Raw genomic sequence first — 13970 nt, 5'->3', positions numbered from 1 at the left:
ATCAGAGGATTTAATGAGGACCTTTTTCGATGTATCCCTTTGTCATTGCGATACGCGATCTCCGATCGCTTTATCATAATGTAGAATTATTTATGATATTTTTCAAAGGAACACTTTATACATTATTCAAAAGGCTTTACAAAATGAATTACTTACATCGGGCCTTTTGATAAAGGTTTTTTTTATAATGAGGATAATATTAGTTTTATTTATCAAATCACAAATCTTACTAAGTTTATTTAAAAAGGGACCCATTTCCTATTAAAAATTTTGTGTAAAAGTTTTCTAGAAATGGGGGCTTGTTGTATAGCGCAAGGCCCCAATTTGTTGGAAGCACTAATCCCCTGACCTTTATAGGTAGTAACCTAAAGGATACTCTAGTTCCCATGATTTGCAAGCACCTACTTGCTAAGTATTTCAAATCCTTCTTTCATCTATTTTTCAAAGTCAGATCCATGGTCATTTTAATTATAATATTATTGAACCAATAGTTTAATTATCAAATGTGTTTCACTCTACTCTGCATTAACCAATATTTTTTTGATTCATTGATCCAATTAATATTCCTCACAATTACATCATCTCACTTCCTGACCTACTTTTTGACCCAGTTTATCTTCTGCAATTACCTTCGTAATTATTTAGATCTAGAAACTTTAAATGCATAACCAATTTTTATCTTTAAAGATATGCACTCTCCACAACATTTTATTTCCAACTCTGTTTTAGATCTATAATTAAGCTCATTGTTACTCAGCTCCCTCTCCTCTCTTCATTTAATTTGATTTGAGTGTTTTCTTTTGTTTAAAAACTACTACCACACTCTGCTATGCATATATAAGAGTTACTCCTTCCTTATGTCATCTTGTTTCCTATTATAGGTGTTTCCCATTAATTTCAGCCAAATTTTCTAAATTTGGTGTCCAAATAGGCTTTAATTTTCTAACTAAATTTGGCACTTGAACACCAAATTTTTCCTTGTAGCCCCTTTTATCTAAGTTCCCTAGAGAATGTGAATGGGAATCTAAACCATGGGCTTAAAACCAAGGGGAACTTAACCATGAAATATTATAGACTACCCATAGTTAACTATCCAACATGTTCTAGAGTAATCCTAGTGGCAAAATTAGATCAGTGGCCAAAACACCATTTCGAGGTTCCCTATCTGTCCAAGATTTAACAAAAGGGGGTTGTTCGAAAATTTATCACGTATGTGATTTAAACAACCCCCAAATTTTGTGAATTGTGCCGACCAATCTCGTTTTTTGATCAAATCTGATGATGGAGACCATACTTTGCCCCCCTTTACTTTTCTAAAGGTTAAAGAGGGTGGGGATTCTAAGTTTTTTCATATGCGCCCCCATCGAATGTGGTACATCGTGGAGTAATCAAGCCCACTTTCTTATCACATGAGCTTCAACTACTAGTTCACCTCCATGTTTGGATAAATTAACATTATGGAGCCTTACAAAACTACTCCTTGGTGTGAATCCCAAGGTTCTAGCACCTCACCTCCGAGGTCACTACCATATCATTTGACATATGTCATGTCATGTCACCACCATGTTTCAAAAGGAAAAGGGCCTCTTAACCATCCAAAAAGGCCAAATCCAACTGCCATATGTCCTCATGTTAGTGTGTCACATCATCACCTTGAAGCATGCCATCTTTCTATCACTTCCACCTATCTAAATATGTGCTACCATGTCATGTTGGAGTCCTCCTAGATGTCATTTGTGCTACCTACCACTCTCTGAACATTCTTTTGTGTGCATACTTTGGACCTAGTGATCTGACAAGCACTTGTGTTATTGTGCCAAGCATCTTGTGAGCAAGTGTTGTGATCAAAAGCCTTGTCAGCCATTGCTCTTCACTCACTACTTTATTGCTCATTTGTTGTGAGAATGTCCTTTGATCCAAGCAGTTTGAAAAGTGCTTAGGTGCTTGCCACTAGCTACTTGTTGACATAACTGTTTACCTAGGTTGTCATTGATGTCAATATGGAAATATTCTAGATACTAGATGATGATATGGAGCCAAGGGGAAGTAGAACAGATCCATGAAGAGATAGGAGCAAGGCCACCAGGATAGCCAAGCCATAAGCAAGAGGCGAAAACAGAGCTATCGAAGCCATAGAGGAAGCAAACACAGCTATCGAGAGCTATCGGGGGCTATATATCCACAGATAACACTATCGGGAGCTATCGAAGGAGCAAAGGAGGCATTAACAATATCGACGGCCAAAAAACTATGCATATATGGCAAATAGAGTATCGGAGTGGAAAGGTAGAGTTTATATATGTGTGTGAAAAGAATACTCTATCGAAGACGGAAGTGTTAACGCTATCGGGCCCTCGAACCCATATAGCATCGCCTCTGTGTATTTACTTGTTTATCATCGAATGCTTTTTACACAGAGAAATCACGCTAAACACTTAGCTGATTCGAGAAAGTGGACTTGAAATTTTATGCACGGGAGTGTTGAGTCCTATCAGGTCTGACAGATATTATCGCATCGCTATAAGCGAATGGCCTACATTACTGTTGAGCCCTGAACCTTTGCGATTTGTGATTGTCGATCATCACATCGGAACTTCGGGAGCGGAAGTCATAAAGTGTTAAGTGGCCCATTGCAATAACCGAAAGCGATTAGTGATATCACATCAGACCTCCACCAAGGGAAAGCGTCGATTATGATTGCAAGACCGGACCCAATGCAACATTATAGATGGCCTTAATATAATATCGTGTCTAGTTGTGGATCGGCCGTCGGCCATCGGCGATGCCATGGTCTCGATGTATAAAGGACCCCCGGAAGCCTTGAGCGCTGATTGCGATCATTCTGCGGACCCGATATAGTATAGATGCAGGTGTATGGATTCTTGAAGTCCGCCCTTTAGTTTTTTTCCTGTTTTCAATCTAAATTCCTATGTATTTGAATTTTGGCTTGTGCGTGGTTTGAAGGTGAAAATTCACTGTAAAACGCACCCGATAGTTCAGAAGGCATGAACGATGGTTTAGGAGGCTGAATCAAGCCGATTGCGATTGCAATAGGAACATGTCATGTCCGTTAAGCAAATAGTCTCTATGTATGCCTGCTATCATGAAAAAAAGGGAGCGCTGTTAAAGTTTTGGAATGTGTCCTCTGCACATGATTCGGTCCTCACCAGTGAATCAACGTGTCTCAAGAGTGCTGGTGAGCATGAATAGACAGAGGAAACAATAGAGACCAAAGAGGAAGCTAAAGGGAAAACGAAGAGGGGAAACCGATAGACAGAGGCATGAGGAACGAATAAAACCAAGAAAAACAGAGAGTTGAAGGCAGTTGAATGGTGTTGAATGTTGTTGAAATAAGTTGGAGGAAATAGAGGCCATGTGAGGGTCTAGTAGAACAGAAAGAGGGTGCAGCAGAATAGAAAGAGGGATGAAGGACCAACAGGACAGTAGGCAGTCGAAGGGCAGAAGCAACCAGCTGAGAAACATTCATGCTAAAGCATTCACTGTTTCAATGAGAACATAAGCTTGAACAGAAAGTTGTTCTCTATACAGAACTCAGTGCAGCTAATAGTAGACTGACTAAAGCTATGTGAAAACATTATCAAAGAGCACAAAGGCTATTGGAGACTCTAGGTGGACAGTATGGAGAGTTGTAAAGAATTCTTCATAAGAAGATTGGTTGTCATTGATGTTGTAGCATGGAGACTACAGTGAAGCTATAAACAGACAGAACTTAGTAGAGAAGAGTTCTGAGAGCAGAACATTACTATCAAATGTGCCTTGACAAGACTGGGTTGGAACCCTTGGGGCTGGTGCCTCAGAAGTAAGTAGGATTGGAGTCCTTGGGGTTGGTGCCTCAGAAGTAAGAACGATAGGAGTCCTTGAGGTTGATGCCTCATAAGTAAGAGGGACTGGAGCCTTTGGTATTTGGTGCCTCATTGATAGGAAGGATAGGAGTCTTGAGGACTGGTGTCTCAGGAACGGGAAGGATTGAAGTCCTTGGGAGTTGGTGCTCCTAAGTCCAAGTTGGTGCTTGGCGAAGCAGAGTTGGAGCTCTGGAGGTTGGAGCCTCACAAAAGTCTAAGTTGGTTCTTGGAAACCGATTGCAACCATCTATATATTGTATCTATTTTACTACAAAAATTATATTAATAAAAGCATTTATTCTTATTGTTCATCTCGTGTTCTGAACATATTTGTTTAACTAGTAAAAAAATAGTCGGAAAAAGAAATACTGATTCAACCCCCCCCTCAGTATTTCCAACAATTGGTATCAAATCCAGTACCTTCTTTCAAAGCCTAACAACTTGAAGGTTGATCTTCCGAACACAAATGGCGAAGTTAAGGAAGAAAGTCTCCTATCCTCCTAAGGATGTGTCTCCCTCTACTACTAAAATATAAGACAATCAATTTGAGGAGGTTCCATGGCTCAATAGGAACTTTAATGTATGGGAAGCAAGAATGAGGATTTTCTTATAGAATCAAGGCATTGGAATCTGGAAATGAATGATTGCTGATAGCAGGATGGATGAAGAATCCAAGGAGTACAATGCAAAATAAATGAAGGCAATCTTGAATGGGCTACCTAATTCTGTAAAGAACAATCTAGGAAAATATTCACCAGCAAAGGGTATATGGGACAAACTTCATGACCTTCACTCAAAAGGTGCATTGACCATGACCATTAGTCGAGAAGATAATGGAAATCTGGAAGGAAATCCAAAACCTATCATAGAAGTTGAACATGAGAATGATGACGTTAAGGCTAAAATAGACCTAGAATATGAAGAGAATGAAAAAGATTTTGTGGAAGAAATCCTCACTCAACTTATGACTGCCATGGAAGAGATTAACAATTTGAAAAAGGAAAATGAGAAACTTAACAGGATAGCTCCAGTTGGTGACCAAGATCAAACAAGGAAGAAAGTTGACCTCATCAAGCTTCAAGTACAAGAAAGCATCATGAAGAAGTCATATCCATCACAAATCAATTGAATAAAGCAAAGAAGCAAGAAGATACCTTTTCAAGTCAACTTGAACAAAGGCACAAGAGCTTGAACAAACTTGAAGAAGAGATTGGTCTATACAAGGCAGAGGTCTCCTCTCTCAAGTCTGAAATACAAGAAGCAAGGAAACAAGCACAAGGAGCTGAAAGACCATGGAAGCATTGGAAGTCATAGAAGGATAGGTTGATGAAGCAGGAAAGGAAAGAAACACCATGACCTATTGACGAAAAGCGAAGAAAGAAGAAATCTTAAAAATGAAGTCAAATATCATCTCCCTTAAAATAGAAGCAGATGAAGCTACTCATATCAAGGAAGAAACTGAGAAACAACTTGCTAAGAAGAATAATCAGTGTGAAAGATTGGAAGAAGAGATTGTCTTCCTCAGAACAAAGGTTGAAGGGATGAAAAAAATCTTGAAGATCTCTCAAGCCTTGGATGACATGCTCAGCTACCACAGATGCCCATCTGATAAATCAGGTCTCGAGTATGAAGGTGAATCCTCAAACAAGAATGAAAATGCTTTAAACAAAAGAGATGTGAAGAAGCTAGAAACAAATGGTGATGCTCCCAGTTCTAGCAAAGGCAAGAAGAAAAATCAAGGCTACAATAGAAGAAATCCTACTCCAAGAAGAAATATAGATGATGTCAAAGATGCGGGAGGCAATGGTTATCATCAAAGGATCTCAAGGCAGAAAGGCTTCAGAAGTACATCAAGGAAACCTCCATCTCCCAGGTACCAAAGTTCATTTTTTGGTTATTTTTATTCTTGTAGAAACTTTGGTCACATGGCAAAAGACTGTAAATCATATCATAAAGATAGACATTATGGTCCCAAATCATCTCATAGAGATAGATATTATAGTCCCCAATAATCTCCAAGAAACAATTTTGCAGGAAGAAAACATGAATTCTTATTCGGTCCTCGCCAGTGAATCAACGTGTCTCAATAGTGTTGGTGAGCATGAATAGACAGAGGAAACCATAGAGACCAAAGAGGAAGCCAAAGGGCTAGTGAAGAGGGGAAACCAATAGACAGAGGCATGAGGAATGAATAAAACCAGGAAAAACATAGAGTTGAAGGCAGTTGAATGGTGTTGAACATTATTGAAATAAGCTAGATGAAACAAAGGCCACGTTAGGGTCCAACATAACAGAAAGAGGGTGCAACAGAACAGAAAGAGGGACGAAGGACCAATAGGACAGTAGGCAGTCGAAGAAGAGAAGTAGCTAGCTGAGAAACAGTCATGCTGAAGCATTCACTATTTCAATGAGAACATAAGCTTGAACAGAAAGTTGTTCTCTATACAGAGCTTAGTGCAGCTAACAGTAGACTAACTAAAGCTGTGTGAAGACATTATCAGAGAGCACAAAGGCTATTGGAGACTCTGGGTGGACATTATGGAGACTTGTAAAGACTTATTCATAAGAAGATTGGTTGTCATTGATGATCTAGAATGGAGATTACAGTGAAGCTATAAACAGACAAAACTTAGTAGAGAAGAGTTCTGAGAGCATAAGATTACTATCAAATCTGCCTTGACAAGATTGGGTCGGAACCCTTGGGGCTGGTGCCTCAGAAGTAAGTAGGATTGGAGTCCTTGGGGCTGGTGCCTCAGAAGTAAGAAGGATAGGAGTCCTTGGGGTTGGTGCCACAAAATTCAGAGGGATTGGAGTCTTTGGGAATTGATGCCTCAGAGATAGGAAGGATAGGAGTCTTGTGGACTGGTGTCTCAAGAACAGGAAGGATTGAAGTCCTTGGGAGTTGGTGCTCCTATGTCCAAGTTGGTGCTTTGCGAAACACAGTTGGAGCTCTGGAGGTTGGAGCCTCACAAAAGTCCAAGTTGGTGCTTGGAAACCGATTGCAACCATCTATATATTGTATCTATTTTACTGCAAAAATTATATTCATAAAAGCATTTATTCTTGTTGTTCATCTTGTGTTCTGAACATATATGTTTAATTGGTAAAACAATAGTCGGAAAAACAAATACTAATTCACCCCCACCCCCCCTCAGTATTTCCAACAGTAACATTGTGACCAACACCTTGCCACTTTGTTGCTCACCACCTATTGTTGTGTTTTTTGTAATCATTTGGTGTTGATCCATTGAGGGGCCTGTGATGGAATCATGAGCCTTTGAAACCATTAATGAAATCTAAATGATTTTTATTCCCATTCACTACTACACCAAGGGCACTTTTAAGACATTTTATTAAGACAAAAGAAATCTTTTGTCTTAAAAATCACTTTTTATTTTAGTTATTTTACATTGTAATTTAATATCAATCGAATTGTCTTAAATATAAACTTTTTGACAAAAACAATTTGAGACGAGAATATTTTAAGACAAAACTTTATATTTAAGACAAAAATAGTTTAAGACAAAAATATTTTAATACAAAAGCAGTTAGACACAAAAATATTTTAAGACAAAACTTCATATTTAAGACAAAAATATTTTGAGAGAAAAGTTTATATTTAAGACAAAAGTTGTTTGAGACAAACATTTAAAGACAAAACTTTATATTTAAGACAAAAACAATTTGAGACAAAAATATTTTAAGACAAAACTTTATATTTAAGATAATGGCCACTTTAGATGAAACCTATTTAATACAATTAACAATTAAGACACAAACATATCAATTTAAGGCAATATTATCTAACAACTACAAAATTGACTCTGACAGTGCACCCTAATTCTGCCAACTTGCAGGTAACTATTGTCTTGCACCTATATTGAGGTTGTTATTTTACTTGTCGTTCACATTATCTTATAGAAAGACAATGATTTGTTGGGCTCTTTGTTTTGTGGGGGTAGTCGACTAAGAAGAACGCGACAACTTTTACTGACAAGATTTCTCAGACATCAATTCCTCTTCTGTCCCTTTCATATTTGCTGATATGATTAGAGACAACTTGTCTATCATTGCATTCAGCACTACTACATGGAGGGGGATTTTAAGACAATTTTTTAAGAGAAAAGAAATATTTTGTCTTCAAATTTTCAATACGAGGCGCTAGTAAAAAAGGGTAAAGGTAAAGGATTAGGGGTCTGTCTACTAGCATTCACCAAGTGGTTGGTTTACCATGGTTGTGAAGTGATATTCAATGAAGGAAAAGCATCCCTTATACACACAACCATGGGACATGTGAAGCAAATCGAGGTTCGTGTGAAGAACCTGTATAAGATAGATGTGGAAGACTGTGCTACATTAAGAACTAAGGCAGAGAAAGTGCAGGCCACGATGTCGATGAAATTTGGCACAAAATACTTGGTCATTTGCATCATGGTACCTCGAATATTATACAACAAATAACCACTGGCCTCCCTAAAGGAGCACTTAAGTAGTAGGATGTATGCAAAGGATGTATGTTGCGGAAGTACATAAAATCCACATTCCATGATCGGGACAACAAAGCACATGCAGTCCTAGAAAGGATCCACTATGATGTTTATGGACCTTTCTCGACAACCTACATTGTCAAACACAAATATTTTGTCATTTTTATTGATGACTTCTCACAGAAGTGTTGGATCTTCTTCATGTGGAAGAAAGATGAGACATTCTCCAAGTTCATAGAATTCAAGACATTGGTTGAAAAAGAAGCTAGCAAGAAGGTGAAGGCTTTGTTGTAGCAGCTGCAACACCCTCCAAAATTTTGGCCTGCACTTAAATTTCAGAGCCTACTATGGATATTGTGATCAATCGTTCCTTAGTCACTTATTGGTAAGTTGATGATCTCAAGCTCCCCTTTTTGATCTTAAGAGTCATTCATGCTTTTATTTTTACATAGAATGTGTCATCTTTGGGCATGGGGGTTATTGCTTGTCATGCAAAGGGAGGTTTGTTTTGATTCAATGGGAAATATTTATGAGAATGGGTTGTCCTCACCACATAGACATGTTTCACACTCATTTCACACACTCTTACACAAGTGTTGCCTTTATCCTCCCAAATTCTATCATCAGACCTGCACTTGTTGTAAGTTGCCACAAAGGTTGTTGTATTAAGTGAAGTATTTGTTATATGTTCTGGATGGTCTATGTTGTATTTCTAAGTTTTCAAGTGTGTGATCGTAGTTAATTTTTATCATTGTTCACATCAGTTCCAATAATCCCATGCTTAGCCAAATTTCAGAGTTTCCTTATCAATCTAGCCTCATCCAACTTTCCTGAACTGCGCACTTCACATATGTAACCCTCAAGCTTTTCCCTCATCTATTGGAACTTTGCAATGCACATAAATCCCAACCACCCTTAGGATTCAAAACTGCGCAGTGGTTTCCACCAATGTCCTTCCCTTAGCTGGAACCCAATGTCTCCAGAAACTGTGCAGTTTTGTCCCTTGACTACCTAATCTACCTTGCATCCTGAAATTGCGTAGATGTGTCCTCCCAGGGCCTCATCCCATAGCAGTTCCTTTCATCCAACTAAAACTGTGTAAATTTGTCCTCCCAGGGCCTCATCCTGCAACAGTCACTGCTCATTGAAACTAGACAATTATGTCTCTCAGGGCCACAAAGAAAGATGACATGATAGATGACTCTCAAGGAGCTAAGGAGAAAAATAAGCAGACCAAGGAACCCAAGGTATGATAGAATATCGGGACCGCATGAAGACTCCATATGATGCATAACCCTTTGGAGGCTAGGTATGGAAAACAAGGCACATATTCTAAAATACGCCTCTTATTGTAGCTTAAAAGTTTTCTTATCATTGTCGTGTCATTCTGTCTTCAATGACATGCATGGTTGAAGGAACTGGAAGTCATTTTGTGTGTTTCCTCTACATGGCTTGCTCCCTTTCACTTGTTTATTACATAGCTTAGAAGATGAAGAGAAATACCACTTGTTTATATAAGCTACAGAGGTTGTGACCAACATGATCTTATGACTAACTAGGCACAATGCAAGGCATCCTAAGTGGGATAAAAGATGTTTGATGATATGTATATAGTTACTACACTCCTTTGCATTAATCCTTGCTTTGTATCTTGCATGTACCCTCACTAATTTTCAGTACACTCCTTTGCATTAATCCTTGCTTTGTATCTTGCATGTACCCTCACTGCTTGTCAGATTTGGCTACCTGCTGCTAGTAGTCTCTTAGCTCTTTCCTGACAAAGCAAGGGAAGGAATTTCCTTCAACCTGATTTCTTCAAGGCTCTTCATAGAAAGTATAGAGCTAAGAGAAGGAGATGTGGAATATCACTATCAAACTCTTGAAAATACTTTGCATGTTCGAATCTATCCAAATGATTAAGCTGCCACTCAACAACATTGTCAATCTTGGAAGACTCAAGAAAGATCACATCTCTAGATATTATAAACTTCTTATTCACTTCATAATAGAGATGTTATGCTTTGGAGGTATGAGTACCCAAAGAAGATACATTTGTGACTCCTTGCACTGAGTCTTTTTATTTGTTCCTTAGGTATGAAGGCATAACAGGAGGAACCAAAAACCCTAAGATGCCTCACCGAAGGAATGTGACCATACCACATTTCATAGGGAGTCTTGTTTCTAATATCAAGAGATGGACACCTATTCTTTATATACACAACAAATAGAACCACATCAACCCAAAACCTTATGAACTTAACATGTGAACTATGCCAAGTTCATAGCGAAAGTAATACATTCCAGTGAACTATGTGTTGAAAAATGTTGCAAGAAATTTTCAATTTGATTTTTCCTTGATTAAATTGAAAAAAATCGAATTTCCACATCAACAGACAACTTGGATGATGTTAACTTGTGTGAGATGGCTTGCGTCACCTAGTTTACTCAATAAATTTGAGTTGGAGGAGTTAGAGTTCAATTCTGCATATGCAATTGCTAATTTGTAGCAATAAAGGTCAATTATCTCAGGTTGTTGTCAGTTAAAATAGTTCTAACTTTTGGAGGAACTACTAGAAGGTCATTTAAGCAGTGGGACTTTAGTCAAACTTAGTGATCATCTAGTGAACTGATCAATCAACCCAAAATAGTTGGGGCATGGAGAGAAGTTGAGTTCCCTAATATTGGTGGAGATTACAAGGAAATTTTAATTTCTTGTAGCTCACATAGTTGCAAGAACTTACTATAACCATAGTGTGTTGAAAAGTGTGGAACAAGAAATGCTTGTTGAGATTGCGACAAGATGATGGAGCTTAGTGAAAAGAGTCACCTTCACTAAGTGGGCCGGCAGGAAAATTATGGCGCAAGTTCTATTTTTTGTCACAGTGTGGATGATCACAGTGTGGGTGACCACAGTATGAGTGATGACAGTGTGGATGATCACAGTTTGGGTGATCACAGTATGAGTGATCATAGTGTGGGTGACCACAGTGTGAGTGATCACAGTGTGAGTGATCAAAGTCTATTTTTAGACTGGCTGTCAAAAATAGAAAAGTCAAATATTATTGTCTCATAATAATATTTGGACTATAAACTTGATCTTATTCTCTTGGAGCACTTCAGGATGAGCTACGGATGTGGTACATGCAGATCCTAGAGGGAAATACGTGGTTACCTATGGGATGACTAATATTTGCATGCAGGACTTTAGTTAGAACTCAAGTGAGTTGAGTTTAGTGGACTGGAGGTGCAGTTGATGGAGTTGTGTTCAGTTTAGCCTTGTTAAACTAGTTGTATTTAGTCTAACTGATCAATAGACTAGAGATGAGTTGGGTGAATTAGTTATTAATTAATTCACAAGTTATTAACTCATAATGAAACTATAGAATACATCAGTTAACTCAGTTGCATGTCAGTGCATGTTCAGTTCAGTAGGGACAGGTGTTAGAGGATCAGATTGCTATCAGTTGTGACTATAGCTGTGCATGATGATTTGCACAATCAGAGGGATTGAGTATGCCAATGAATTGGCCAATATCAAGAATTGTAGCCTGTGCTCACGTCCAACAGAGTGTGAGTGATTATTTGCAGGTCAAATACGAGTTTGGTAAGCCATTCTCATCAGTTCTTGAGCAGGTATTGAGCTGGAGAGGCAGGCAAGCAGTGGAATAGATTTGGAGATCAAATCTGAGCTGTATTGTGTGTAGCATGTGGAGATAGTACTGAGTACTTGTGAGGAGTATTGTACTATGTATTGTTACATGATTCAATCACTATAATATACAGATAGTTGGGGTTTTTTAGCGAGATGCTTTCCTCGGGAAAATATTGTGTTGATATGTGTGATTGATGCTTCTATGTGTGCCTGTGAATGTTTCTGCTTCTGCAAATTGATGATCAACGTAGAGGAGATTATGTATTATACATGTTCCGCTTATAATTGTATGATCAGGATAATCTCTGTGAATATGTGTTAAATTATTCAAAATTTCTACATAGTGGAGGAGGTAGCTTGACTAGGAGCTTCTTATGAAAGTGGAGGGAAACAATTGATGGTAGCATTAATAGCCTACCAACAATTTGATTTGCACCACACTTCAATGTTTTGCGTAGGGTTTTTGAGGGTGGATAATTGTTTTTGATGCTTTTTGGTCATGCACGCCCTCACTAAGTATCTTGGGAGGTCTATAATAGTTCATTGCATGCATGTCCTCACTAAATATGTTTTGGGATGTATGTACTAGTTCCTTGCAAATTTCTGTTTTTCAAGTCTTAACTAATTATGATCTTAGGTGCTCACAACAGTCCGACAGTTTATGGCACTCTCCAAATCACCATTCTTGAAAGGATCCAACAAAACGACTTGAGAGGAAGATGAGAAGGGCACACTCTTATTGGAACTAGCCTAGAACTAGTGGAATTGGTTGGTCCCAATGGTTTTAGAGTTTTACCATTCTAGTTTGGTGGTTCAGATTGGTTAAGGCTGGTCTTGTATTGAACCAACCTTAACACACCAAAGATACTAGTTCTCTACTAAACTGACCAATTCTGAAGAATGTAGCACAACATAGCTAATGACCACCAAATATTCATTTTTTAATAAAAAATACTTAAAAGGGAAAAAAATATCTTAACCCCTAGGCCCTACAAAACCTAACCCTAGTAATTAATAGTAATATTTAATTTTTGAGGTAAAAGTAAAAGTTGACATTCTCCTTATCTTTCCTTTTTGAATAATGTCAACTTTTACTTAAATTTTGAATATTAACATTAATTGTTTAGGGTTGTTTCAGAGTGGTTCCAACTTCATTCAATTTTGAGAAAGTCAAATTTTAGATCCCATTCAAAACTTAGTGGTGACTATTTGAACCGCTTCTTTGTAATGAGTCCTAGACTTTGACTTCCAATTTTTCATGTGCATTTATTGCATAATCATATTCCTCGTGAGACTTTGTAGCAGAAGTTGATATTTAATCCATTGAAAGCACTTTACCTAGCGTACGAAATCATCAGCTACCCCTCCCAAGTTTCTCCTCAAGATTGAAATTTTCTTTGGAAGCAGGCATTCATTTTTTCCATTGTGACAGTGCAACAACACCCCTACTAGCATATGCTTGAAAATCCATCTCATCTTTACTATCTACCTTATAAACACTCTTAAATATTGTGTCTCCAATCTAAAAGAGGAAGAACCAGAAAGGGCCTTCTTGGCCCTCTTCTCAACCCACAATATGTTTAGCTTCTCTCTTGTGCTTACACTCTAGTCTTCTCACAGCTTCAGAATGGCGAATCTTAAACACGGTCTCATGATGTGCATTCATAGAGGCATAATTCACCCTTTCTTTGCATCAAATTATCCCCTATCATTCCCTTTACCTTTACATGCAAGCATATATTTTCCTTGTGGAGGACTGTTAAGCTTCCCATCCCTATTTCACCTCCCTCTCCTACCCTCATGAACCTGATAAGATGAATTTAACCAATCTCACTGTATTTGAGATAAACAACCCATTGAACTGGGTAGACATTTGTTGATTACATAGTCATCTTGTTTCATTAATATAATTATATTTCTTGATAAAAAAATAGCAAAAATCCTATTGGTGTGTTAGGATTCAAAATA

This window comes from Pinus tabuliformis, chromosome 6 (assembly GCF_031772625.1).
Source record: "Pinus tabuliformis cultivar Carrire ecotype Pingquan chromosome 6, CPIR1, whole genome shotgun sequence".
In the NCBI taxonomy this organism is placed as follows: Eukaryota; Viridiplantae; Streptophyta; class Pinopsida; order Pinales; family Pinaceae; genus Pinus; species Pinus tabuliformis.
The sequence above is the reverse complement of the archived record's forward strand: the minus strand, read 5'-3'. Positions refer to the sequence as shown.